General features: G+C 42.2%; 1 protein-coding gene across 1 annotated transcript in view; it reads right to left on the bottom strand.

Annotated features, from left to right (window-relative positions):
- SLC6A4 (solute carrier family 6 member 4) overlaps positions 1-25632 on the bottom strand; it is a 134763-nt gene extending 109131 nt beyond the window's left edge. The window contains exon 1 of the mRNA XM_066599589.1: positions 25550-25632. The gene's annotated coding sequence lies outside the window, so the exon portion shown is untranslated. The remainder of the gene's footprint in view (positions 1-25549) is intronic.
- Between the last annotated feature and the right edge of the window lie 518 nt (positions 25633-26150).

Raw genomic sequence — 26150 nt, 5'->3', positions numbered from 1 at the left:
GTAATCACTTATATCAACATTTCAATCACACATAGAAAGTTTCATTTGATTCTGACAACTCCTTCTAGGGGAGGGATTTTTTTTGACAATGAGTGTATAAAGTTGTCTTAATAAGTGACAATTAACACAGTATCAAAGGTCCTCACAGTTCTTTAGTAACCTGATGCCTCTCAATTCATTTGATACCAACTATCCATTAACATTACATATTTATTAATTAGGCACTAATAAGTCTCATATCGTTAAATCGTCATGAAGTAGTTCCAGTACATTCAACATTAAACATATTAAAATAATAGAGAATATCAGAGCCTTAGGGCTCTTTCACACGAGCGCATAAAAAGCGCGTTTTTACGGCCGACCGCTATACGTGACCATCTGAGGCATTGGTTTCCAATGGATCAGTTCACACAGGCGAATATATGGCGGGTAAATACGTCGGACCATGAAAAAACGAACATACGCGACTGAAATACACGCCGACGCATATAGGCAGGCAAAAAGAAAAAGATCTGGAACTATCTTTTGCCCAATATATGGCGGTGGCTCCTATAGACTCCTATGGGAGCTGGAGAAAGAAAGGGAGGGGGAGGCATTTTAGCAGCGTCCAATGCTGCAAAATGCTTACAGGTGCCTCTATGTAGACATTAGAAGGCACCCGGAGGATTGTGGCAGAGCGAGGGCTTTTCTGGGCGCGATGTTTTTTTTTCCCGCTAAAATACGTCGCTCCCGGTCGTGTGATTGGGCAAGAAGACGCTGGCCATGATTGCGGAAAAATGGCCGTTCATGGAATTCTACGGCGCGGCTGAGAAAACATAAAAAAATACATACGGCTGTGTAAAAGAGCCCTGAGTCAAACGTCAGATAAGCTGCCATAGCTCTCATATGCAAATATCTTCTGATATATTTTTGGATACTGTAATTTTGAGCTTATCGAATGCACTGGGCTGGTAATTTTCGATCTGATACTCTCTATTATTTTTATACACTGTGTAATGTTAAATATATAGGAACAATTTGATGACGATTTAACGATATGAGACTTATTAGTGCCAAATTGATGACTATGGAATATAGTGATGGTTAAATGATATCAAATGAATTTGGTGGCAATGGGTTACTAATGTATTGGGAGGACCTTTAATATAGTTTTTCACTTAATAGAATGACTTTACACGTTGATCTATGCTTTGCCTGAATTGTACACCATACACTGTGATACAGCGCCATTTCTTCCTAATGAGCCAATAATTACTGATCAGCCAAATGAGTTGGATAATTTATATGGTGAGTAGAGATGAGCGAGCGTACTCGCTAAGGCAAGCTACTCGAGCGAGTAGTGCCTTATGCGAGTACATGCCTGCTCGTCTCAAAAGATTCGGGTGCCGGCGGGGGAGAGCGGTGAGTAGCGGGAGTGAGCAGGGGGTAGCGAGAGACTGAGAGAGAGATCTCCCCCCCGTTCCTCCATGCTCTCCCCCACCGCTCCCCGCCCCCCGCCGACACCCGAATCTTTAGAGACGAGCGGGCAGGTACTCGCAAAAGGCACTACTCGCTCGAGTAGTTTGCCTTAGCGAGTACGCTCGCTCATCTCTAATGGGGAGGAATTTGGGATTTGGTGTCACAGTTTAATTGATTTTGATAATGTAAGATTTGATCAGTTGACAATATTACAAACCTATACCTATATTTTTAACTCTGTGTCAGAGTTGTGTCCAATTGTTTCCTGACCTGGTGGTAATCAATAGGGTTTTCTAGGGCACACCAGGGTCAGGTTTCAGCATGGGGTTTGCCCTTTTCAGGGTGGGTGCTCTGTATTATAGGTGTAGTAGTGGTCTTAGTTGGTGGAGTGTTTTTTAATCTGATATTATTAAAGGTTCTGTTTTATATGTTTCTGGAACCAATACGCAATAATCGATGCCATGGTTTGGGCAGCATGAACCCACTGACAGGTTCCCTGTACCACACAATAGAATATTTCCACTATTTTAGTTTTTTAGTCTCTGTTCACGCTTGCTGTTAGCATATGCACAACAGAACTGCATATGTATTAAATACTTCTCATATAGATGAAGATTTTGAAGAAATGGAGAGTGTAGTGAAGACTTTTTAAAAATTAGTTTTGCCTTTATACTAGTGTTGATGGAACCTCTCATATACCTGCAAGTCTCATTTATATGTTTACATGTGCCTCCATGTATTTTTCAGGTTTTGGGGTCATCTATTGCCTTAAAATTCTTTGTAACCATTTTAGACCTGAACTAACAAAACTGTTTACTTGGCCATGGGAAAATACGTTTTTGAAAAACATATAAAATGTGGCTCGTGGTGAAGCCTCAGTCTCTCAGCCGAAAGGGAAAACCCTTCACGTCACTGTCATTCACTCTCCGATCAACAGTAGACGGCTCTGCATTAAGTTCCTCGAAGCATTGTTTTTCATCCCCCCGCGCAGGAGTCCCGATGACTAAGCAGCAATTGAATTTGCCATGTTGAGAGCTAAAGCAGAAGGCACATTATGGGCTTGTTCAAAATATCTTGCATATGTCATTTCACATAACTCGAAATACAAAATAGAGATATTACTTGGGATGAAATATGTTATTGGAAAGAGGATACCGGCCAGATCAAATGCAGCAAGCTGTTTTCATAATTCACGCTCTAAAATCAAACCTAGACGGATCTTTGAGGTTTATAATTTTTTTTTAATTAAAAATGAGGTGTGTGGTCATTAATTCTTTCCAATGCACTGTCTGACGTCTGAAGATATTATGATTTAATGCTGTATAGCTCTGATGTTGAAAGACGTCCGTCGGGGTTCTCTTACTGTATATTGCCAGCCTCTCTGCTGTTGGAGCCTATCCAATGTATCACCTCATGCAGTACTGGCTTTAGCCAGCAGATAGCGCCGTTGTATAATGGCAGAAAAAGAGTAAGCCCCCTAGGAAAACCAGGATACAAATTGGACTGGAAAGGGTTAAAGAGGTTTATCTGGGACTAGAAAAAATGGTCTGTTGTTTTTCCATTACCAGTGCAACAACTGTCCACATGGCTTGTGTCTAGAATTATACTTCAACTCCATTCATGTGTGCTTTCCTATAATGCTGGGAGTACAGTATGGGGCCAACGTAGCCATCTTGTAACTATAATTATCTTTCAGGGTATATTATCCATCTGTCAAAGTATAATGTGTGACATATGATTGTGACAAGCCATTGAGAAATGTGTTTACGCTTTGTTATGCAAGTAATTAGAATCATGAGATGTATTCTCCCACAGTTGTATTCAGCATCCCAAATATTGAGAATCAGTGCTGGGTTTCATTATTTCTGATGTAGTGTAGTCACACTGGCAAATAATATGTTAATAAAATGTATAAATGAAGAGAAAATTGAAAAATCTTTAAATTTAATGTGCACACATCTCTATCTCCATGTTCATCAAGAATAAGCCCCTACCCCCTGTCGAAAAACAAAGCCGTCACTTCCAACAAATAAATTAAATGTGAAGGTGTACATAAGCCACGGCTGCAACAAATACAGTAATAGTAACACACGCTTCAGCATGCATACACATTTATTATCTGAATGAAATTGTACAACTATGGCTTATACTAATGGCATAAAAATGCAAAGTTCTTAGTGCATAATTTGATCAAAACATGTGTACCCATCCGCCACGTCCAAGTAAACCTTATTAGATGGGTTCCTAACTCTAACGTCACCTTCACACATAGCGTAAATGCTGCAGAATTGTGGGCAGCTGATTTTTCCACAACATTTATAGTACAAGCCATGTGCAGGAGATTTAAAAACTCATCTGTCATATGGCATTTTAACTAGAGTATGTAGCCAGGTATCCTCTAATATGTGAATCCATTTAGAGGCTTTTGCCCAAAGAGAGATGACTTTTAGAATAAATGAGCCTACTGCATAATACATACTCATTGTAGAAAAAAGTCAAGCACCTAAAAGGAGTTGTCGGAATCAAATGAGACTTTATATGTGTGACTGTAACGTTCGATAATTTTTTGCGGAAAACTAAACACTTGAAGGGAGGCTCTAGTACCCTGTTGTGCCGCTTCTAGCTTGGATTAAAGATGTGATACATGCAGGCATGGAGGCTCCAGTACCCTGTTGTGCCGCTTCTAGCTTGGATACAAGATGTGATATGGGCAGGCATGGAGGCTCTAGTACCCTGTGGTACCGCCTCTAGCTTGGATTCAAGATGTGATACATGCAAGCATAGAGGCTCTAGTATCCTGTTGTACCGTCTTTAGCTTGGATACAAGATGTGATACGGGCAGGCATGGAGGCTCTAGTACCCTGTTGTACCGCCTCTAACTTGGATACAAGATGTAACATAGTAACATAGTAACATAGTATGTAAGGCCGAATGAAGACATTGTCCATCTAGTCCAGCCTGTCTATCCTACTGTGTTGATCCAGAGGAAGGCAAAAAACCCGAAGGCCAGAAGCCAATTAGCCCTTTTGGGGGAAAAATTCCTTCCCGACTCCCTAATGGCAATCAGACTGTTCCCTGGATCAACCCCTAATAGTTCCTACCTGCCTGTATACCAGGATTGACACTTAACCTAATATTTATATCCTGTAATATCCTTCTTCTCCAGAAAGACATCAAGTCCCCTTTTAAACTCCTCTATGGATTTTGCCATCACCACTTCCTCCGGTAGAGAGTTCCACAGTCTAACTGCTCTTACAGTAAAGAACCCCTTTCTGTGTTGGTGATGAAACCTACTTTCCTCTAATCGTAGCGGATGTCCTCTTGTTACCTTTGTGGTCCTGGGTGTAAACAGATCACGGGAGAGATCCATGTGTTGTCCCCTCATGTACTTATACATGGTTATTTGGTCGCCTCTTAACCTTCTTTTTTCTAGAGTAAATAGTCCCAATTTTGATGCCTCTCTGGGTATTCCAGTCCCGTCATTCCATGTATTAGTTTAGTTGCCCTTCTTTGAACCCCTTCAAGCACTGTGACATCTTTCCTGAGCACCGGTGTCCAGAATTGTACGCAGTATTCCATGTGAGGCCTGACAAGTGCCTTATATAGTGGAAGGATAATGTTCTCGTCCTTCGCCCCTATACCTCTTTTAATGCACCCCAAGACTTTATTTGCCTTTGCAGCAGCTGACTGGCATTGGTTACTCCAGTTTAGTCTATTATCCACTAATACCCCTAGATCCTTCTCCATATCACTTTTCCCCAGTGGTACCCCATTAAGTGAATATTTGTGACATCCGTTCCTCCTGCCCATGTGCATAGTCTTACATTTTTCAACATTGAACTTCATTTGCCATTTTTCTGCCCAAGCCCCCATCTTATCCAGGTCCGTTTGTAGCCGCACATTGTCTTCCGTTGCATTAATTATATTGTATAATTTTGTGTCATCTGCAAATATTGATATTTTGCTGTGCAGCCCCTCTATCAGGTCATTAATAAATATGTTGAACAGAGTGGGGCCTAATACTGAACCCTGTGGCACCCCGCTAGCGACTGTGGTCCAATCAGAGTACGAACCATTTATTACCACCCTCTGCTTTCTTTCGTTGAGCCAATTTTTTACCCACTTACACACGTTTTCGCCCAGTCCGAGCTGCCTCATTTTGTATATTAGCCTATTATGTGGCACGGTGTCAAAGGCTTTAGAGAAGTCCAGATATACAAGATCAATAGATTCTCCCTGGTCCAGCTTAGAGCTTACTTCATCGTAGAAACTGATCAGATTTGTCTGACATGAGCGACCCTTCATGAATCCATGCTGGTGAGGAGTTATTCCCTTAATCTCCTTGAGGTACTCATCGATGGCGTCTCTCAGAATCCCCTCGAAAATTTTTCCCGTTACTGAAGTGAGACTTACTGGCCTGTAGTTACCAGGCTCACTTTTGCTCCCTTTTTTGTAAATTGGAACCACGTTGGCAATGCGCCAGTCCAATGGTACTACTCCGGTCTTGATAGTGTCTAGAAATATTAGGTATAGTGGCCTAGCTATCTCGTCACTTAGTTCCTTTAGTATCCTTGGGTGTAATCCATCTGGGCCCGGTGATTTATCAATTTTAGTTTTCTTTAGACGCTTCCGCACCTCCTTCTGCGTTAGGTATGAGATATTTTGTGAGGGGTTCGTTTTATTCCCCTGCATCTCGTGTGGCATTTCCTTTTCTTTGGTGAACACACTTGAGAAGAAGCTGTTTAGTAGATTTGCTTTCCCTTCGTCATCATCAATGATTTCTCCTGCATTGTTTTTTAAAGGGCCAGCGCTCTCCCTGCAAATCCTTTTGCTGTTTATGTAGTTGAAAAATAGCTTCGGGTTGTTTCTGCTCTCTTTTGCGATCCGTCTTTCTGCTTCCTCCTTGGCAGTTTTGATCGTATCTTTGCATATTTTGTTTTTTTCCCTGTATGATTTTAGCGCTTCTTCGCTGCCTTGTTGCTTTAGTAGTTTGAACGCTTTTTTCTTTTCGTTTATTGCCCCTCGTACCGTCTTGTCGAGCCACATTGGTTTCCTTTTAGCTGAGTTTCTTTTATTTTTAAAGGGAATGAACTGCTCACATGAGGTGATTAGGATTAGAGATGAGCGAACATGTCCGTTACGGACACATCCGCACCCGGACACCGGCTTTGCCGAACACTGCAGTGTTCGCGCGTAAAGGTCCGGGTGCCGCCGGGGGGCGGGGAGATGCGCGGCGGCGCGGGCGGCAGTAGCGGGGAACAGGGGGGAGCCCTCTCTCCCTCTCCCCCCCACTCCCCGCCGCACTCCCCCGCGCTGCCACGGCGGCCCCCGAACTTTTTCGCCCGAACACTGAAGTGTTCGCAAAGTTCGGTGTTCGGGCGAAAAAGGGGCGGGGCCGAACGTGTTCGCTCATCTCTAATTAGGATCCTTTTGAACTTTTCCCATTTTTCCTCCGTACTGATATTTTTGAGGATGTTGTCCCAATTAATGTTACCGATAGTAGTTCTAAGCTCATCAAATTTTGCTTTACTAAAGTTTAGTTTCTTTGTCTCTCCCTGATAAGGCTTCCTATTGATTGACAGCTGGAAGTTGATTATATTGTGGTCGCTGTTCCCCAAGTGCCCCTCAACCTGCACCCCCCTTATACGTTCCGGTTTGTTAGTTAGTACTAGGTCCAGAATGGCTCTCCCTCTTGTTGGTTCCTGCACAAGCTGGTTCAGGTAATTGTCTTTAATTACTCTCAAGAACTTATCACCCCTGTGAGATTTGCAGGTTTCGTTCTCCCATGTTATATCTGGGTAATTAAAGTCCCCCATGATAATTACTTCGTTTCGTTTTGACACCTCATCTATCTGCCTTAGTAGTAAGTCTTCAGTTTCTTCTGTTGCTTTTGGTGGTCGATAGAAGACCCCTATCAGGATTTTGTTATTTTTTTCCTCCCTGTATTTCTACCCACAGAGATTCCACCTGTTCGTCTCCTACCCCTATATCCTCCCGTAGCCTCGGCTTCAAGTTCGATTTGACGTACAGACATACCCCTCCCCCTTTCTGGTTCCTTCGGTCTCTTCTGAAGAGATTGTACCCCTACAAATTCACCGCCCAATCGCACTTATCATCAAGCCATGTTTCAGTAATTCCGACTATATCATAACTTTCATCAGTCATTCTTGCTTCAAGCTCGCCCACTTTACCGATCAGACTTCGTGCATTCGTGATCATACAATTTATATCATTTTTTTGTTTTTTAAATTTGTTTTGTTGCTATTCGTACTTATGGCTGATCTATCAGTTCTAACTGTACTAACCCCACCCCCTGCTCGTCCCCCATTCCCTTTGCTTGGACCCAGATCGCTAATTACACTGGCTACTCCACTATTTCTCATTTTGCCCTCCCCCCCAGTCCCTGTGATACAGGTGGGCATGGAGGCTCTAGAACCCTGTTGTACCACCTCTAGCTTGGATACAAGATGTGATACAGGCAGGCATGGAGGCTCTAGTACCCTGTTGTACCGCCTCTAGCCTGGATGTAGAATGTGATATGGGTTGGCATAAAGGCTCTAGGACCCTGTTGGGCTGTCTCTAGCTTGGATACAAGATGTGACACGAGGGGGCATGGAGGCATACTGGTTCTGTATCGTATCTTGCAGTATAATGCTTCCATTTGCTGTACCTGAGCCTCTAGATTGGAAAATTTGTAGGCTGTTGAAGTTGGTGTCCTAGATGATCCCATACATGTTCTATGGGAAGGTTACAGAAGTGTGTCAATGTTGTTGGGACATTCCTGCTGGAAGCCTCTTAGAAGCCGCCATGAGAGGAAACACATGTGGCTGCATGATGTCCTGAACATATCACTGATCTGTTATTATCCCTCGTACCACTACTAGGGGTGAATGAGTGTCGTATGCGATGGCCCCACAGACCATCACACCAGCAGTGGAGGCAATGTGCGGCTCCACAGCAAAGGCAGGATTGAGATTCTCACCCAGAGGTCTCCAGGCACAAGCACAGCCATTGCCAGTGCCAAACTAAACATGGATTCATCGCTGAAGACAAGCCAGTTCCAACCCATAGTAGTCCAGTTTCATTGTTCACAACACCACTGCAAACAAAGGCGACAGTGGGTGTCAAAGGCAGTAAATACATGAAATGGGCTCCATGAGACCAAATGTCCTTAGTCAAGCGCCTGGAAATAGTTCAGACACATATGTGTGCTTGCAACGATAGTGCCACATGTGTCTGGATAGCAGACAATAAAATAGTGGGAGCTGCTCATGCTTGTCGGATGATCAGATGATCCTCTCTACTGGTGGTCTGTCGAGGGCATCTAAAGCCCAGTCACCCTGTTTACGTGCCCTAACGCATCCAATGGTTCCAACACCGCCTAACAGTTTAGTCGGAATGACTTAGGTGGTGGGCAGTTCGTTCAATACGACCACTCAGCTTTTCGCATTCTAACAATATGCCCCCTCTCAAACCCTGTTAACTGGGTGAAATCTCTTTGATTGCATTGTAGAGGCGTTCCGTGGTCAACAAGCTTCCGAGTCGCCTTGGAAACCTTTTTATAGGCCAAGGGTGGAACCACTTTTAGGGCTTCAGGCGGTGAGAACGTTCATCTAATCTTCTCACAAATCTAAACATTTGCATATCTATCTGAGATGTAACTGAATGCCGAGTTTTGCTTCTAGGTGCTTGTTTTTTGCTTTTTTTTTTACAGAGAATGTACATAAAAATAAGAAGTACCTTAAGTTCCTAAACTCCCCTATAGAGTATAGTGTATAGAGGTAGGCAGAATGTTTTAACGTAAAGATTATGTACAGAATCCCAACCTTTTTTTATTCTCCTAACTTGTGTCATCTGATCCTGCAGTCTTACTCCCTTCCATCTGTTCCCAATTTTATGCTAATATATATTTGAGAAATATATGGTAAAAATAGAAAAGAGCATTACTGGAGAATCAGACCACACAGAGTATCTTTGTTGTCTGTTACCATGGAGATGCATAGGTCTGCACAGGAGCTATAGAAACAAAACTATGGCAATTTTTTATTTACCCCTTAGTTACAGCCAATATGTGTTTTTACAGTGGTTATCAAAGCGGTTTTGTTATTTAAAAAAAATTCTACACTCATTATTCCTCCCCAGGCAGATTCCCTATAGTATCTTTTCCTTGCTGATCTTCTCCAGTCCCCCGGGTCACGTCTCCTCCAAGCAGCCAGATCCTCTTCTTCTTGTTATGAACCGTGCATTCCTCGTATTCTTCTTTCTGCCCGGCAATGTAGGCTACGTCACTGTGACGTAGCGTTCACTGGCTAGGAAGGAATGCTGATCTATTGCAGAGACAGCGCACATGCGCAGTCTCTGCAATAGCTCGGCGCTCCCTGCTAGGCTTTGAACTAGTGACATAGCGTACATTGCCAGGCAGGAAGCAGAATGCCCTTGAATGGACGCTTTGTTACAGGAAGCAGAAAAATCAGCTAGCTGGAGGTGAGGTGGCCTCCCCGGGACTGCAGGAGCCAGGAGAAGATCGGTGGGGAGAAGATGAGGTAAGTACACTGAAGGGGGAGGAATGGGGGAGTATAGAATTTTTTGTTAATGAAAGAATCCCTTTAAGGGGCTTTAGGCAAAGCTGCCATAAAAACACACTGGCCTAATCTATGACTGGCACAGAAGGCCCGTGCTATAAAGTGTCGTCACTCAGCTATCAACTGCCATTCGAACTCCTGCTGTAGCAGCCAAAAGCAGAGAAACCTCGGGTCCTAGTCATTTAACCCCTCATGTGCTGCAGTCAATAGCAACCATGGCATTTAAGTAGTTGACAGTGGAGGGGACTTCCTCTATCTCCTAAAAGGTACCCTGATGGAAACCCTCAAACACTTCTTCTCAAAACTGGTTTGTTCTCAGTTACTGCAACTCTTCTGCTAATTTAGGAGACTTTCCAATGAAAGTCTGTTTATTATCTCATGAAGGAGGTGCTCTACCTTAGATCCCATTCACATCTGAGTCCTGCAGTTCTGGCCTATTTCCATTGCTTGGCTCCGTCTTTGGAGATGAGCAATGAAAATCCTGGAACCACTAGATAGGGTGAATAGTTGATCCAAATGGGGTCCGGCAGGTTTCCAGTAATCCGACCAGCATTTTCCTGAATGAAACAGTGCAGTATGCACTACTTTGCCCTTTGAATGGAGCCTCTGACATGGATGTGAATGGGGCCTTGTGGGCAATAAGCTTGTGTCATATCTTGTTACAGATGACAATTAGCAGATAAATTGGTGCTTCCCAGCACGATACACTACAAAGCAGACAACACAAGCTTCAAACATAAGGATAGGTAGTGTAGTACATGGTTAGGTAATTCCTTGCATATCAAGAAAATACATCAAACTAATTGCTACTGATTGGATTAGTTTAAAGGATAGTTGCATAAGCAGTCTCTAATGTAGCAAAAAGAAAAAGATTATAACGTCCATTATGAGGGGAATTAGGGCAGCATTAACCAGCATCTGCTGTAAAGTTATAAGACTAATTGAGGCCTGGCACTATTCCATATACAGAGTGGAGTTTATGAGTCTCTAATATTACAACATTTAGTAACTTCTTATAAAGTATCTTTAGTGATCTCGTTAGGCTTATTAATTGAGCATTTTGAATGCAGTTATTGGAGTCACTTCTTTAGTCACTGCAGACCATCCTCTATAACAGTAACTTATGATTCGCATGGTATACATTACAGATACAAGGTCTATAAACATATAATAACAGTATTTCATTTGGTGTAAATTTCATTGGAATTGGTTATGATTAGAGATGAGCGAGTATACTCGCTAAAGGCAATTGCTCGAGCGAGCATTGCCTTTAGCAAGTATCTCCCCGCTCGAGACTGAAGGTTCGGGTGCCGGCGCGGGGGAGCGGTGAGTAGGGGCTGTCAGCAGGAGGGAGTAGGGGGGAGAGAGGGAGAGAGAGATCTCCCCTCCGTTCCGCCCCGCTCTCCCCCGCAGCTCCCTGCCCGCTGCCGGCACCCGAACCTTCCGTCTCGAGCGGGTGAGATACTCGCTAAAGGCAATGCTCGCTCGAGCAATTGCCTTTAGCGAGTATACTCGCTCATCTCTAGTTATGAGGCTTTTTGCTGGATTCACTTATCATTGTGAGAATTTAGACCACAATAAATGCCATAAAAAACTTATAAAATCATAACCCCATAATACAAACATGAAGGAGTAATACTGTATATTTTCATTCTCTCTGACCTAACTAGTTATAGGAGAGGCATTACAGATTTCCATATGGCACCTTTGGTCACTTTTTCATTATTGGCTGGAAGTGCCACTATAAATTCTGGGAATTGGTGGGGATCCAGTATACTATACAAGGCTCCCTTCACACAAGCGTACGCATATTTGTGGAATGAATGATACTTTTTTGAATGTGCATAGGCATATTTTACTGTATTTTTTGGAGCAGAAAGGAATGTTCATTTGCATATGGCAAAAAAATATGCACTGATTGAAATGGCTAATTAGTCTAAGGAGTTCCAGATGCGTTCTTTTTCCTGCGCAACTACAAAGTTTCATGCATCTCCTAGCGTATTGCGCACACATTTGCGCATCCCCATTTACTTCTATTGGGACTTTGGGTGTGCAAATGTGCTGGAAAATAATAATAATAATCATGCTACAAATAATGGGATGATACAGAAGGTAAATGGGCTGGAGATGTGCACGGTATGGCAAGGTGGAGAGTGAGGGATGCTATACACATAAACAATGGTCCAACATTAAGTTGTGTGGTGGCTGAATTTGTGACTGCAGGGGGGCGGTTGATGACGGCCGGCAGGGATTGCAGTCAGTAGGTCAGGGAGCATGTTATCAAGCGGGGAATAGGGGGGTTTGATTCAGGGAATATGGTATGCCTCCCTGAAGAGGTGCGTTTTTAAAGCTCGCCTGAAGTTTTGTGAGTTAGGGATTGCACGGATAGTTTTGGGTAGCGCATTCCAGAGGATTGGTGCTGCTCTGGAGAAGTCTTGGAGGCGGGAATGACAGGTTCTAATTAAAGTGGCACTCAGTCCAATTTCATTAGCGGAGTGAAGGGTGCGGACTGGGTGGTGGGTTGAGATAAGGAAGGCAATGTAGGGCGGCGTGGTGCTGTGGAGAGCTTCATGGATGAAGGTGGTGAGTTTGAATTGTTCTCTGTATTTGACGGGCAGCCAGTGCAGTGACTGGCACAGGGTACCCCAACAGTATGGGAAAGAGGAGGGGAGGTAGAGCCAGCAAAGAAGACACTAATTGAGCGGTCAAATAGGTAGGAGAAGAACCAGGAGAGAGCAGTGTCCTTTAGGCCGATGGAGTGAAGCATACTGAGGAGGAGTTTGTGGTCAACAGTGTCGAATGCTGTGAAGAGGTCAAGGTGGATCAGTAGGGAGTAGTTGTCTGTCGATTTGGCTATTAGGAGGTCGTTTGACACCTTTGTAAGGGCGGTTTCTGTCAAGTGTAGGGGGCGGAATCCGGACTGTAGGGGGATCGAGAAGAGAGTTTTCTGATAGATAGCTTATAAGGCGGGAGTAAACCAGGTGTGCTAGTATTTTAGGGATGAAGAGAAGGTTGGAGATTAAGGATGAGCGAGTATACTCGCTAAGGCACTACTCGTTCGAGTAATGTGCCTTAGGCGAGTATCTCCCTGCTCGTCCATAAAGATTCGGGGACCGCCGCGGCTGACAGGTGAGTCAGGGCGGGGAGCAGGGGAGAGCGGGCGGGAGAGAGGGAGAGAGCGATCTCCCCTCCGTTCCTCCCCGCTCTCCCCCGCAGCTCCTCGCCCCGCGGCGGCACCCGAATCTTTAAGGACGAGGAGGGAGATACTCGTCTAAGGCACATTACTCGAACAAGTAGTGCCTTAGCGAGTATACTCGCTCATCCTTATTGGAGATGGGTCGGTAGTTGGTAGCATCAGTCGAGTCCAGTCTATTTCTTTAGCAGTGGAATATGATGGCATGTTTGAAAGAGGCGGGAAAAATGCCAGAAGCCAGAGAGCTGTTGAAGATAGTGGTGCAATGGGAGAAACCCACTAGGGAGAGGGACCGGAGGAGGTGTGAAGGAAGAGGGTCGCTAGCGCAGGTGGTGGGGTGAGCACAGGAAAGCAATCTGGAGACTTTTTCCTCTGTTGTTGGTCTGAGTACAGAGAGTGAGCAGCAGCAGTTACTGACACGACTAGGGTCAGGGCTAGTCTGAGGTTGGGAAGTTTTTTCCTGACGGATGTCGTCGATTTTCTTTTTGAAGCAAGCAGCCAGCTTTTTAGAACTGAGATCCGTCATGGGGAGGCTGCGTTTTAGGGCTTAGAAGGGAGTGAAAAGTATCAAAGAGACGTTAAGGGTTGTGAGAGGAGAGAGATAGGGGACAGAGAGGACTGTAGGGACTCAGCAAAGTATTGGGTGTGAACTGCCTGAAGTTTCCTGTATGTACGGTAGGTAGGAGGGTCTGGGGAGACACTAGGAAGCTTGCCAGAGAAAGAGAGAAGGTTATGGTCAGAGAGTGGAAGAGGTAGTTAGTGAAGTGGGAAGCAGAACAGAGATGGAGGAAGACCAGATCCAGAGTATTGCCATCCTTATGAGTGGGAGAGGCTGGGAGTTGTCAAAGACCAAGGGAGGAGGTGAGCAATAGAAGCTGAGAGGCAGATGGGGAGATGGGGTAATTTATGGAGATGTTAAAGTCACCTAAGATGAGGGTTGGATTTTCTCAGGATAGGAAGTGGGGGAGCCAGGTGGCAAGGTGGTCCAGAAACAGGCGAGGAGCACCTGGGGGCAGTAGATAACTGCTACGCGCATGCACAGCGGACAGAAAAGTCGTAGCATATGTATCTCACACGATGGAAAAAGAGAGTGAGGGTATGGGGGGATGACCTGGTAGGTACATTTTAGGGACAGAATAACACCCACTTCTCCGCCATACTTGTTTTCTAGTCTTGGGGTGTAGGAGAACTGCAGGCTGTTATAAGACAATGCAGCAGGGGAGGCTGTGTCAGACTGTTGTATCCACTTTTCTGTGAGAGCTAGCAGGTTTAGAGATTTAGTAGTAAAAAAGTTGTGGATGGTGGGGCGTTCCAGAGTGCACATTTAAAAGAGTCAGCAGAGGGTATGCATGGCCTAGCAGTTGGGCTTGACGGGCGTCTCAGGAGTGAGTCAGGTAGGGGGTAATAGCTAAGAGCAGTGGAGGGTGGGCCAGGATTGTGAGAGATATCCCCAGCTGCTAGTAGAAGCAAGATAGCAAGGGTTAGCAGATGGCTAGGAGATTTTTGAGGGCGACTGTTATGTTTATTATTGGCATTAGGGGGTTTGAGGCTTAGTAAGAAGGTAAAGAGTACATGTGATCTGTGCATGGGTGAGGACAGGAGAGAGGGGCTGATGTGAACAGAGTGCCCCAGAGGTGGGCATTGGAAAGAGGTTCTGCAACTGACAGCAAAGATGAGAACAGAGGTGATAGCATTAGTGATAGCTTTGAAATGCAAGGCATTTAGGCAGAGTTTGTGGCCTACCTGTCCCCTGCCCTGTTGAACTGCCATAGTCAAACTGCGTAAACCACTTGACCCAGCTCACACTAAATACAGCTCATATGCGCGAAGCAGCCATTCGCGTGGCTATCATGCCCACACTGATTTTATAATGAAAGTTAGGGTACAACAAGGAAACAGATGGGAGTGACTACTCAAGTTGCTATTGACTAGGCAGCTGAGGTTAGCATTGCAAACCTAATGACCAAAAGGTGTGAGGGGGTGGTATTTATTGCTCTCCTTGCATAAGGCAAGCAACTCCAACAAGGTTGAGTGAAGATGCTATTGGGGGAGGTGATTGGTGATTTAGCCATGAAGACGTACCAAATACAGACAGTAAGAATGTAGTATACACAGGTCATAGCACAATCAGCACAGAGGTTTTAAGCAGAGGGGTATAACAGAGCGGGTTCAGCTTGGAATGGGATGATACAGGAAAACATACCAAATGCAGACAGTAAGAATGTAATATACACAAGTCAGTGCAATCAGCAGAGCATCATATACAGCATGATGTTGTTTTTTTTGTGCAACTTAAATGCGCAGGAAGAATACACACATGTGAATGAACCCATTTTAGTCCCAATAGCAGACATGAACATCAGTTACATTGATGATATGAAAGTATATAATATACAGCAATACTTTTCAATACTTTCTACAGTACTAAGATGAGGTAAGATAGCAGTCGAATTAGAGCTTCATTATGATTCATTGTAACACAACTTAACATTCAGTGCCCCATTTCTTGCCCCAATTTTGTTTTGTTCTTGACTTTCCAGAGACTTTATTCTTGAGTCTCAGGAAAATATATTACAACAATGCACTGTGCCCTGAATTACCACAAGGTAGGGAGAGCAAGCTCTTTCTTGAATAGTTAACAAAAGGTATACAAACCATTAGATATCTATTCCATGGCCCAGACCTCTGATGACTCACTAAAGACAAGCTCATCACCAAATATAGTTTACAACCAATCCAAAACCTATAGTATATGCACTGAACAAAGGCTTTTTTGTGTCATATATGAGAAATAGTCCAGACAGAAAACTAGTTCTCTAGGATAGAATGTGCCTCAATATCAAAGGCCTATAAACCAATTGAGGGACACCATCTGACCCAAAAAGTTTTTTATGCATGGGCCACTCAACTTAAAGGGAACCTGTCATCACCTTTGAGCCCCTTAAACTACATTATGGAGCTTAAATGTGAGGGAGCGGGGAGTCCAAAGAGCTGGGTCTCATACTGACCGGGTGCCCCATTCCAGTGCTGTATCCCATAGAAGTTGGCACATGCAAGCAGCTTGACTCTTTCTGTGTGTACATCTCAAATGGGACAAATGGCAGATGTGTGCGCAAAAATAGTCAAGCTGGTGGCAAGTGCTGACTTCGTGGGGACACAGCGCTGGAACGAGGCACCCGGTGAGTATGAAACACAGCTCTCTGGACTCCCTGTTCCCTCAGCTTTGAGCTCCATAATGTAGTTTAAGGGGCTCAAACACTGGCATAACTAAAGGGGATGCGGTTGCACCTGGGCCCAGGAGCCTTAAGGGAACCATAAGGCCTCCTTTCTCCATATAGTGATCCCAGTACTATGAATAAAGCATTATAGTTGGAGCCTTGTTACAGGTTTTGCATTGGGGCCCAGGAGCTTCAAGTTACGCCTCTGCATTAGGAGGGTTAAGAGAAGTTGGGGGACCCCAAGATAAACTTTTGCACCTGGGCCCATGAGCCTTTAGCTACGCTCCTGGGCTCAAAGCTGATGACAGGTTCCCTTTAAAGGCTATGGACACCTTTGTAAGAATGTTTTTGCTTAAATTAATGTATTCCGGGCTAAAAAACATTTTTGCAATAGGGTTTGATTTAAAATCTTGCACTATTTGGCTTCTGCAGCTTCTACAGTACATAACACTCTATATAGAAAGCATCTCCCTTCAGTGCTGGACTTCCTTAGCTCTTCCCTTCTGTATGTTTTTATTAGCTGATTTATGACCACAACAAAGATAAACTTTGTTGTGGTCATAAATAAGTTGATAAAAAAATGTGCAGAAGAAGAGAGAAAAACTGCTTTACACTGGCTGATAAATCATTCAGATTCCCACATTCAGCAAGAGTCTGGACGATTATTGTTCTGTGTAAATGCATGCCCCAACTAAATGACGAACAAGAACTCATTTGCTTCTTGTTCATTGTTCAGTTTTTGCATGTAGAAAACTGAACAACGAACCGGCCAATGAAAACAGGCAGTCGTACATTTATTAACGACTGCCTGTTAAATGTGAATGGAGGCGGATGGGCTGAACAATCCCCAACCCATTCCGCATCCATTCACAAGCAATGATCATTCCTGTGTAAAAGCACAGGAACGAATTGCTGGGGTGACCTGTTGCACATCCCCACCTAACAGGTCAACCTGCATAAAAGAGCCCTAAGCCATCAGTCCAGTACACTGATGGATCTGAAAGGAGATGCATTCTGAAGCTTGCTACATACAGTGATATAAAAAAGTTGCATAAGCCAAATAAAGCAAAACTTTTAATTAAACCCTATTACAAAAATGATCTTCAGCCCAAAATACATGCATTTAAATAAAGAAAATTGTCCCCAAAGGTGTCCACAGCCTTTAGTGAGTCAATGCAGCAGAAAAAAATTGTAGAGAGATGGAAAATGGTTCAGCCCACTAGAGACAACAATGGAGAAATATATACATTTTATCTTCTGGCAACCCCATAAAACCTGACAACTCATTGCTCTAAATGTAAAACAAACGAAACAGATTAATAATATGGCAATGTGGCATAGTTCAGTTCTTTTGGACTCAAATTAAAATAACAATCCATACTCTTTTGACGCAAGAGAAGGAAACAGATAATACTAGCCGCAGAAAGGGACTACCAATTTAAGTCCACATAATATATCTAATAGCCAATTTTTTCATTATTGGCTGCAATCCTCTATGTCCACGATCCAAACAGCTTATGGGACCCTTCAGACTTACAGGGTGGCATATGTTAGAGAACCTAAAGGGCAAATTGGAAGTTCTGAAAATCATTTGACCATTAAAACTTGAAAGGTGTTGTAGTTACTGTGAGGGAAATAATATCTTGTATGATTTAGTTAGTATTTCAGTCTAATTTCGGCTATCTCAATAAGTAGAATGTTCTGCAGAGTAGGATATTCTGCAGGGTAAATTCCTTACAATATGTCAATGATGTTTATGACCTGAGAAAGACAGCGTGTCTCCAAAAGACAAGAAAAACAACAAAGGATACCAGATTTCTATCCAAACATCTGGAGACAGCAGAGATGAGTCAACAGAAAGTGTTACTTACTTACACTTCAAAAAGGAAAACTAGTTTTGAACCAGATGAATGATGTAACTATGTTTGGCTTTGTAACACCCCTTTTCTGTTTCACCTGGAGACCTATTTGTTCTATAAAAAGCTGTGTGAATTTACAGTAAAGCAGAACTAGCATTTGCAACACTTTTTCATGATGTGTAGCCTTTGTTGTTCTCTCCGAGCTTGTAGCAACCACACTTAATATGGTGCCCACAGTATATTGAATAGCACCAATTGAACTAACATTACAACTATCCTCTGTTTATAAGGCTTGCAATACCTATAATTGTATGCATGAATCCTGGAAAATCTACACCAAAGTTGTGAGACTTTTTGCATGTCCTTGTTTGCCTTTGGAGACCCTTATTGCCTAATATAATAACGGTCTATGCTGCTATTAGCAAAACTACTTAAAACATACATTTATTTTTTTAAAATGCAATCTAAAGGGTGGACAGATATAATGGAAAGTATTATGGAGTGAATTTACTAAGAATGGAATTTCATACGTCAGTCTTAATCTGAAGTGTGGTGAAGTAATATGCACCAAATCTAATTGGCACATGACTGTTAATAAATATGATGCATCTTTGGCTGTCCATGTAAGGAGGGAGCCCAGGTTCGAGTTTATGCTGTAATGAGGTCTGTTGTGGTTTCCTTAGTTATGTAATTTGGATGGTATAAGGGAGACCTCCACTTGTCATCATACATTACTGCAGTTTGTGTATTTTTCTATGGAGTGTTGTATGTGACTTCCTGTTGGCTGCAGAGGTCAAGTGGGAGTTCTGAAGGACTTGAGATCATAGAGAACTGCAAGTTGGAGATCAATTTCAGTGGTACTGAAATTAAGAGAGACTGCATTGCTGGGAGAGAAAGCTGCCAAAGGAGTAAAGAGTCGGCTTGGGAAGCCATGGAAAATCTGTGCCTGTGAGAGAGGGACAGTGGCACAAGAAAGTAGGCAGCCTAAGTTTGAGAAGTGCAGTAGATCTGTCAAGTGGGTGGTCCCCTAAAACTGTCAATGGGTGACACTGGACTTGACTGATAACCCGATATCACTCATTGACAATAAAGTGGGGACTATCACTTAACAGATTCACTGCACTAGGAGACTGATTTAAGAGCCCCTACAAGGGGACTGAGGAAAACAGCATGGTAGATTCACACTCCTGAACACTGAAAAGCCGAGGGTCGATAGCAGTGGTGATTATCATCCTACTGAACTGTAAGTGAGGGCGAACTTAATGCAAATACTGGGTGTGCACACCTTTAGGGTCACAGTTAATCAACAGACCTGTTCTGTAGGAGGGTGCTATGCTGAAAGATTTGGATTGTGTTCTAAACCTCCATTACTGGGGATTATGGAATGAGATAAGGACATCGAAGCATGAACCTACGTAATAGAGACTTTAGTAGTGGAGTTCATGTGCTACATTTCCACTAGACCATACTGGTAATAGTAGAGTGTTAACCCTATAAAGGACTGATCTTTGTATAGCATTATTGATATTGTTCTTCTGGAGTTGTTATCCTAGCATATAGTTAGCATTTGCTAGCGTCAAGTTATTTAAAAGTAAAAGAAAGTAAAAGTCAAATTACTAAATCATTATTGTTATATTTGAGTTTTTCACATCTGCGTCAGGCGCCGGACGGACACCATTGACTATAATAGGGTCTACCTGCTTTCTTCCCACCTGCCTGGCTTTTGGGTAGAAGCATGCAGCGCTTTTTCTTTTGGTATTTTCATCCGGATCTGCGATGGACCCTCCGGACGCAGATGTGAAACCAGCCTTATTGTTCATTTTTAGTGCTTCGATAAATAGTGCACACATTGGTTACGCTATCTACCGCATCATTTTCCGAATCCTGCATCGCTATACCACATTGACATGAATCTCAGGACAGGGCGAAAGAGAAAATATAACTTGGCAGTAATGAAACCATACATAGAAATATCTCTTATTAATCAAATTCCTCTAATACCCCATTGATGTGCAATACCTTATGTATTTGCAATCACACATGGCAGATTTGCTACATTTTTTTAAACCCAAAACTTTTTGATTAAATCAAAAAAGAATTAGCATAAAGTTTTTGGGGTCCTTCTTGCCAAAACGGAAGTCAGCTCCAACACAACAGAGGTACAAAGTTTTTTCGGCTTGACACAAAAATAAGTTGGGCATCCCGATACGCTGCCATGATTAGGTGACATTCATGTAAAGTTATGGGTATTTATAAATGGCTTTTCAGGTTTCTGATGATTTTGAGGTTTAGAAGAGGGCTGCAGAATAGCCAATACAGATAGCAGAAGCATTGTAGGAAAGACTGTAGTGTGAATAGAAATTAAGTGCTGTCTGTCTTGATATAATTTCGCAGATTCCCCTGAACACGTGTTGAATCACCTGCTACAGATGGAGGAGAATGTATTACAGCACACTCTGCGAAGTGCAAATTATGCAGTGAATATCCACAATCTAATGAAAGATGACTATCATATTGGCTTTGAGAAATTTAATAATTTATAGCGCTAAGGAAATATTTGTTATCCATTCACTACAATAAACCACGTGACATTAGGAAATGCTAGCAGGAGAAAGGTGACAAACGTGGATTTATGAGCCAATTAGCTCCAGAGGAGATACTGATCTACTGTAAACGCTGAAAAATCTCACATGACTATGGCTAATAAATGATATCCAAATAGCAGATAAATGATGTAATACAAAGGTGGGGAGATAACAGCTTACTATATCTCTGCCTTATCTGTAATCATAGATCTAGACAACCTGTGACTTTCCAGCAATTGCTGAAGCAAGCAGCTGCCCCGCTGACTACCCTGGCATGCTGATATTTGTAGTTGCACAGCTACAGACTACATATATACTTTGTGATGGTGCTGTTGATAGTGCTGTAGATATTTTTATTGATTAAGGGGGTTTACCTGGCAAATACTATTGATGACCTACTCTCAGGATAGGTCACAAATAGTTGATCGTCCGGGGTCCGCTGCTTGGAACTCTGGCCGATCAGCTGATTACCGCAACAAACTAGGGAACGGAGCGGAAACAGTTAGCTCTGACCCCTGTGTATCAGCATGTGCTCATGATTACAGATGCATCTCTTATTAAAATTAATGGGAGCTGTATCTGCAATTACGAACGCTGACCACTACACAGGGGTTGGAGAATCAGTTTCTGCTCGGTACTTGTGGTTTTTGCCCGTGCTAGAACAGCAGATCACCTGGGATCATAAGCGTTAGACCATAGCCAATCAACTACTTATGATCTATCCTGAGGGTAGGTCATCAATAGTATTTGCCCAGAAAACCTCTTTAACTATAAGGCAACATTTTGGTCTTGCAACACAGTCCAAATCCGGCCACAGCCAACATTTGCATGGTTTTCCTCCCACACTCCAAAAACACAGTGACAGGTTAAATCGGCTTGATATGAAATTTAGCCTAGTATGCATGTGTTTGAGATACGGAATTTAAATTATGAGCCCAATAGTGGATAAGGAGTGATGAGTGGAATGTGTTGACGCTATACAAGCAAATGCAATAAAAAAAACTAGTCCTGAGACATTGCTATCATTATAAGGGAATCCCCTTCTTGCATCTCCTAGAGGTGGCAGGGAAACAGCCAAGCACCCTGTCCTTCCCATAGAAGTGAATGAGAGATACGTAAACAGTGTAACACATAGTTATGAATGTATTTACACATTTGGATATAGTACAGTACTTCTATTATAAAAAAAAGTAAAGGTCCTCCCTTATTTAACATATTTTGCAATGATTTCCCATTTAAAAATGGTATCTGGACGGTTAAAAAAAGGAAACATTTGGCATATTTCTGCCCCTATAGAAGACAAAGGGTAGTGTACAATACTGAATCCTTATTTTTGTCCGCGTGCATGCTGCCAAATATATGTGCAATGCGCATAGAGCCTAAATTTGCTGCAGAAAGTTCTGAGACTGTTCTTCTCATTTCAATGGACCTTGCAGAAATTCATACACATGCTGCAGAAACAACCCCATTAACATCTATGGGACGGACCTTTAGGTTTCTGCAACAAATCTGCCTTGTCTGAATATCCTCTAAGCACAATCACTCATTATTACATCCTAATCATAATCACAAGGGTCTATTAAGTGAAATCTATGCTACTGTTTGCTGAAGACCTTTCTCTGTGCTGTTGCGCGAACACAAAGGCAAATTCCTTTCACCCATGAACTTCTTTCACTAACATAGCTGTCGGGCATGGATAAAAAAAAAAAGAACTGATCTGCATGAATCAAAAACAACATAGATGTGACCATTTAATCCTATAGTATCACAACTTTGAAAGAAAATTACCAGTAGCTAATGAGTTAACTATAAGAAGATCTGCGGCAAAAGTCCAAAGCTTACACTCTGTTTACTGGTGCGGATGTGGCAGCAGATCCACATGGAGATTGGCCCCTTTCATTGAGACTAGTTCAAGTGGTGCTAATCCGTAGTTTTTCTGTGAGAATAAGGGTTCCCACGGCATAGGTATCCCAACATATTTTTCACGCGTGGGAAATACAGAGTACACAGCATATATGCACTTACAGACGTATTTGCTGCATATGTTAAATTACCATAACCTATACTGGTGGGTAATACGCACCAAAATAAGACATTTTTTTTCCATATGTGAGTGTGAGTAGCCCAATAGAAATCAATGTGTTTTTAGCACTGCGTAATAGTTGAACGGTGTGATTGTTCTCTGTAAGAGAAATCAAGTAATCTTGTAGATATGATACCTAAACAGAAATACATGATGTTGTAGCGAGCTTTCAGTTCTTCAATGGTACCAAATCTTTTTTTATATAGTTGGGCGGCATACGTCCGCTAATGAGCAGGGTCATTCTTCTTGCAGATTATTCTCTCATAGCATGTGCGTCGGGTATAAAATACTCAGTTTACTGCATTAGATGCAGAATTCTTGCAGATTTGTAACTTCTCCAACATGTATGATGAAAGTTCCAAACCCTTAAGCTACTCTAGCAATATCCATCTCATAGTTTCCTGTATCCCTGGGAGTATAAATAGGAGGAATGGGATACTAGGTTTCACAGCTCTCACACCGGAATTATTAGGTTTTAAGTAGAGCTAGACTTTAATGTGACGTTAGTTATGGAAATTATAACATTTTTATTGCAAGCATAGTAAATGCTTGGAACAAACTTGGGATAAGCAGAGATCTATCCTAAGAGAGAAGTAGAAAGGAAATGATATAGGGGCAGAACAGATGAACCGCGTTGTCTTTTTCTGCGGTCGATTTTCTATGTAAATATTCTGTTGTTTTATCTGTATTTTGACGCTCCGATATCTCTGGTGTAAAAACCTTTAAAATAAGGTACCCATCATTTCCAGTACAGTTAACTTTGACTCAAAGATTCAAAGATCTAGCCATTAATGGGGACCCACGCTCACATATTCCGCCAATGGTACTTGGAGGACCAGCACAATGTCCCTTCTCAGATTCAACGAGTATTATGAACGCCATTGAAAACAAACTGTGAACAAAGCGACATCCACAAGACAATGAGATATATACATATAATAAAAGCCTGTTCTCCAGTCTGGGGCACATATTACATCTGGTCATTGAACATCTGGGCAGATGTGTGGCTTTGCTACTGTACATCTACATAATGCAGCTCTCAATTTACCTATTATTACACCCTGCTTGCCACTGACCCATTACTGCATATTGGAAAAGCAGAGTACTAAAAGTTCAACCAAGTTGTAAAACTTTTCATGAAGCTTATAAAAATAGCAGTACTTTAATACAGGCGACAAAAGCTTCATAACAGGCATGGGTAGAGATTGTATTATATCATGTTCATCAAATTATGAATATATTGGGACCCTGTCACTTATGCACAAATGTACTGTAAAAGTTAATAGCCACTCAGGCTATTCCAGGAGCAAATTTTAAGTTTTTATGGACTAATCAATGTGTCATAGGCATCAACAAAAATAAAACAAGAGGTTAGTGCGCTGGCTGATATTTATCCAACTCTCCATATATCTATATACCTATATCTATCTATGTAGATAAATGTGTGTGTATGTATATACAGTATGTATAGTACCATGCAAACGTTTTCGGCAGGTATAGAATAGAAGACGCATGATTGACTCCAAATTTATTCTGCAGCAGGACAACGACCCTAAACATACAGCCAAGAACTATCTTCAGCGTAAAGAAGAACAAGGAGTCCTGCAAGTGATGATATGGCCCCACAGAGTCCGGATCTCAACATCAAGTCTGTCTAGGATTACATGGAGAGACAGAAGGATTTGAGCAAGTCTACATCCACAGAAGATTTGTGGTTACGTCTTCAAGATGTTTGGAACAACCTTTTTAAAAATGTGCGCAAGTGTACCTAGAAGAACTGATGCTGTTTTAAAGGCAAAGGGCGATCACACCAAATACTGATTTGCTTTAAATTTCTCTTTTATGCATTCATTTTTCATTTAGTTTTTTCGTAAAAAACTAGCTATGCTTCTATTATTGTAAGCAATCGTACTTTGCAGCATTTTTCTTACACCTGCCTAAAACTTTTGCACAGTACTGTAAGTATATGCCTATATCTATCTATGGTCATAAAGAGTATACATATATAAATTAATGTATCCCAAATAAGCAAACCCCTACAAGACCACAGAATTGCACTGTACAATATAATGCATGGATGTCTCCAAAGTTTTTAAGAGACCCAGCAAATTCATCATTCTTAGTACTAATATAATCTTAAATCATTACAGGCAACATGACTTTGTCCTTGAATCAAGTAATAATCCAGTAAAATGAATACTTTATGGGGTTTTGTCCTCTTTTCTTTACTTTTGTTACTTGATACTTTAACAATGTGTAAAGTACTGCAAAAGATGATATATAAATAGTAGAAGTAGTAATAATAACAACATGAAAAGCAACAATGTTTCTTCCTTGTACATAAAACATCTCATAGATCGGAGTGTCACAAAATATCTAACTATGTAAAAAGTACATTCAGTCTGGAAGCTCTATAATAAAACACACACAACTCCAAAGAATAAATATAAGGAGGATCTATCAATACTCTGAAGAGCTAATATCCAGAAAGTTGTAAGTACTGAAAAAGTCCACAGATAAGAGGAGATAGTACATGCAGAGGTCCATGGTAGGGCAGATGCAGTAAGTTACCTGAATAGTGGAGGAGTAGGAGTCTGGAGGTATCAAAGTCTTCTTGGGAGGAGATACCTTCTCCTGTTCTCACCTGCTTGCTGAGCTCTCAGCTGCTCAGTGCAGCACTCAGCATCCTGCACAGCTTTTGTACACCAAACCCCCCTCACATGGTCTGATTTGCAGATAAATCTACTGCCAAAGGGCTCTTTAAGACATCTTTGCGTCACTTTCAGGCAAGTAAACTTGTGTGTTCTCCAGTTATAACTCACAAGCGCCCTCTATGGGTGTCTCTTCATATTACACAAGACAGGTCAAAAGCAGGTTAGGTACATAAAAGATAAGCAACAAATCTATTGTTGGTCAGGTTAATGTACGGTTAAATAATATGGATGATATGGCAAAGTAAAGCATATGTCATATTACATGTAGACATAATAATAATAAATGCATCTGATGAAAAAGCAAATAAAAGGTTTTCGGTAGGTCTTTGCTGGTGACGCATTATTAACAATACTTAACTTAAACGATGAGAAGATAATTCCTTCTGTAATTGACATTCAGCTATTATTCCTGGGAGGATTTATAACACCATTCTGCAGGGAAAATATAGTAATATATG

Source organism: Eleutherodactylus coqui, chromosome 4, assembly GCF_035609145.1.
Source record: "Eleutherodactylus coqui strain aEleCoq1 chromosome 4, aEleCoq1.hap1, whole genome shotgun sequence".
NCBI lineage: Eukaryota > Metazoa > Chordata > Amphibia > Anura > Eleutherodactylidae > Eleutherodactylus > Eleutherodactylus coqui.
Note: the sequence above shows the minus strand (reverse complement) of the source record. Positions and strands in the feature narration are given on the sequence as shown.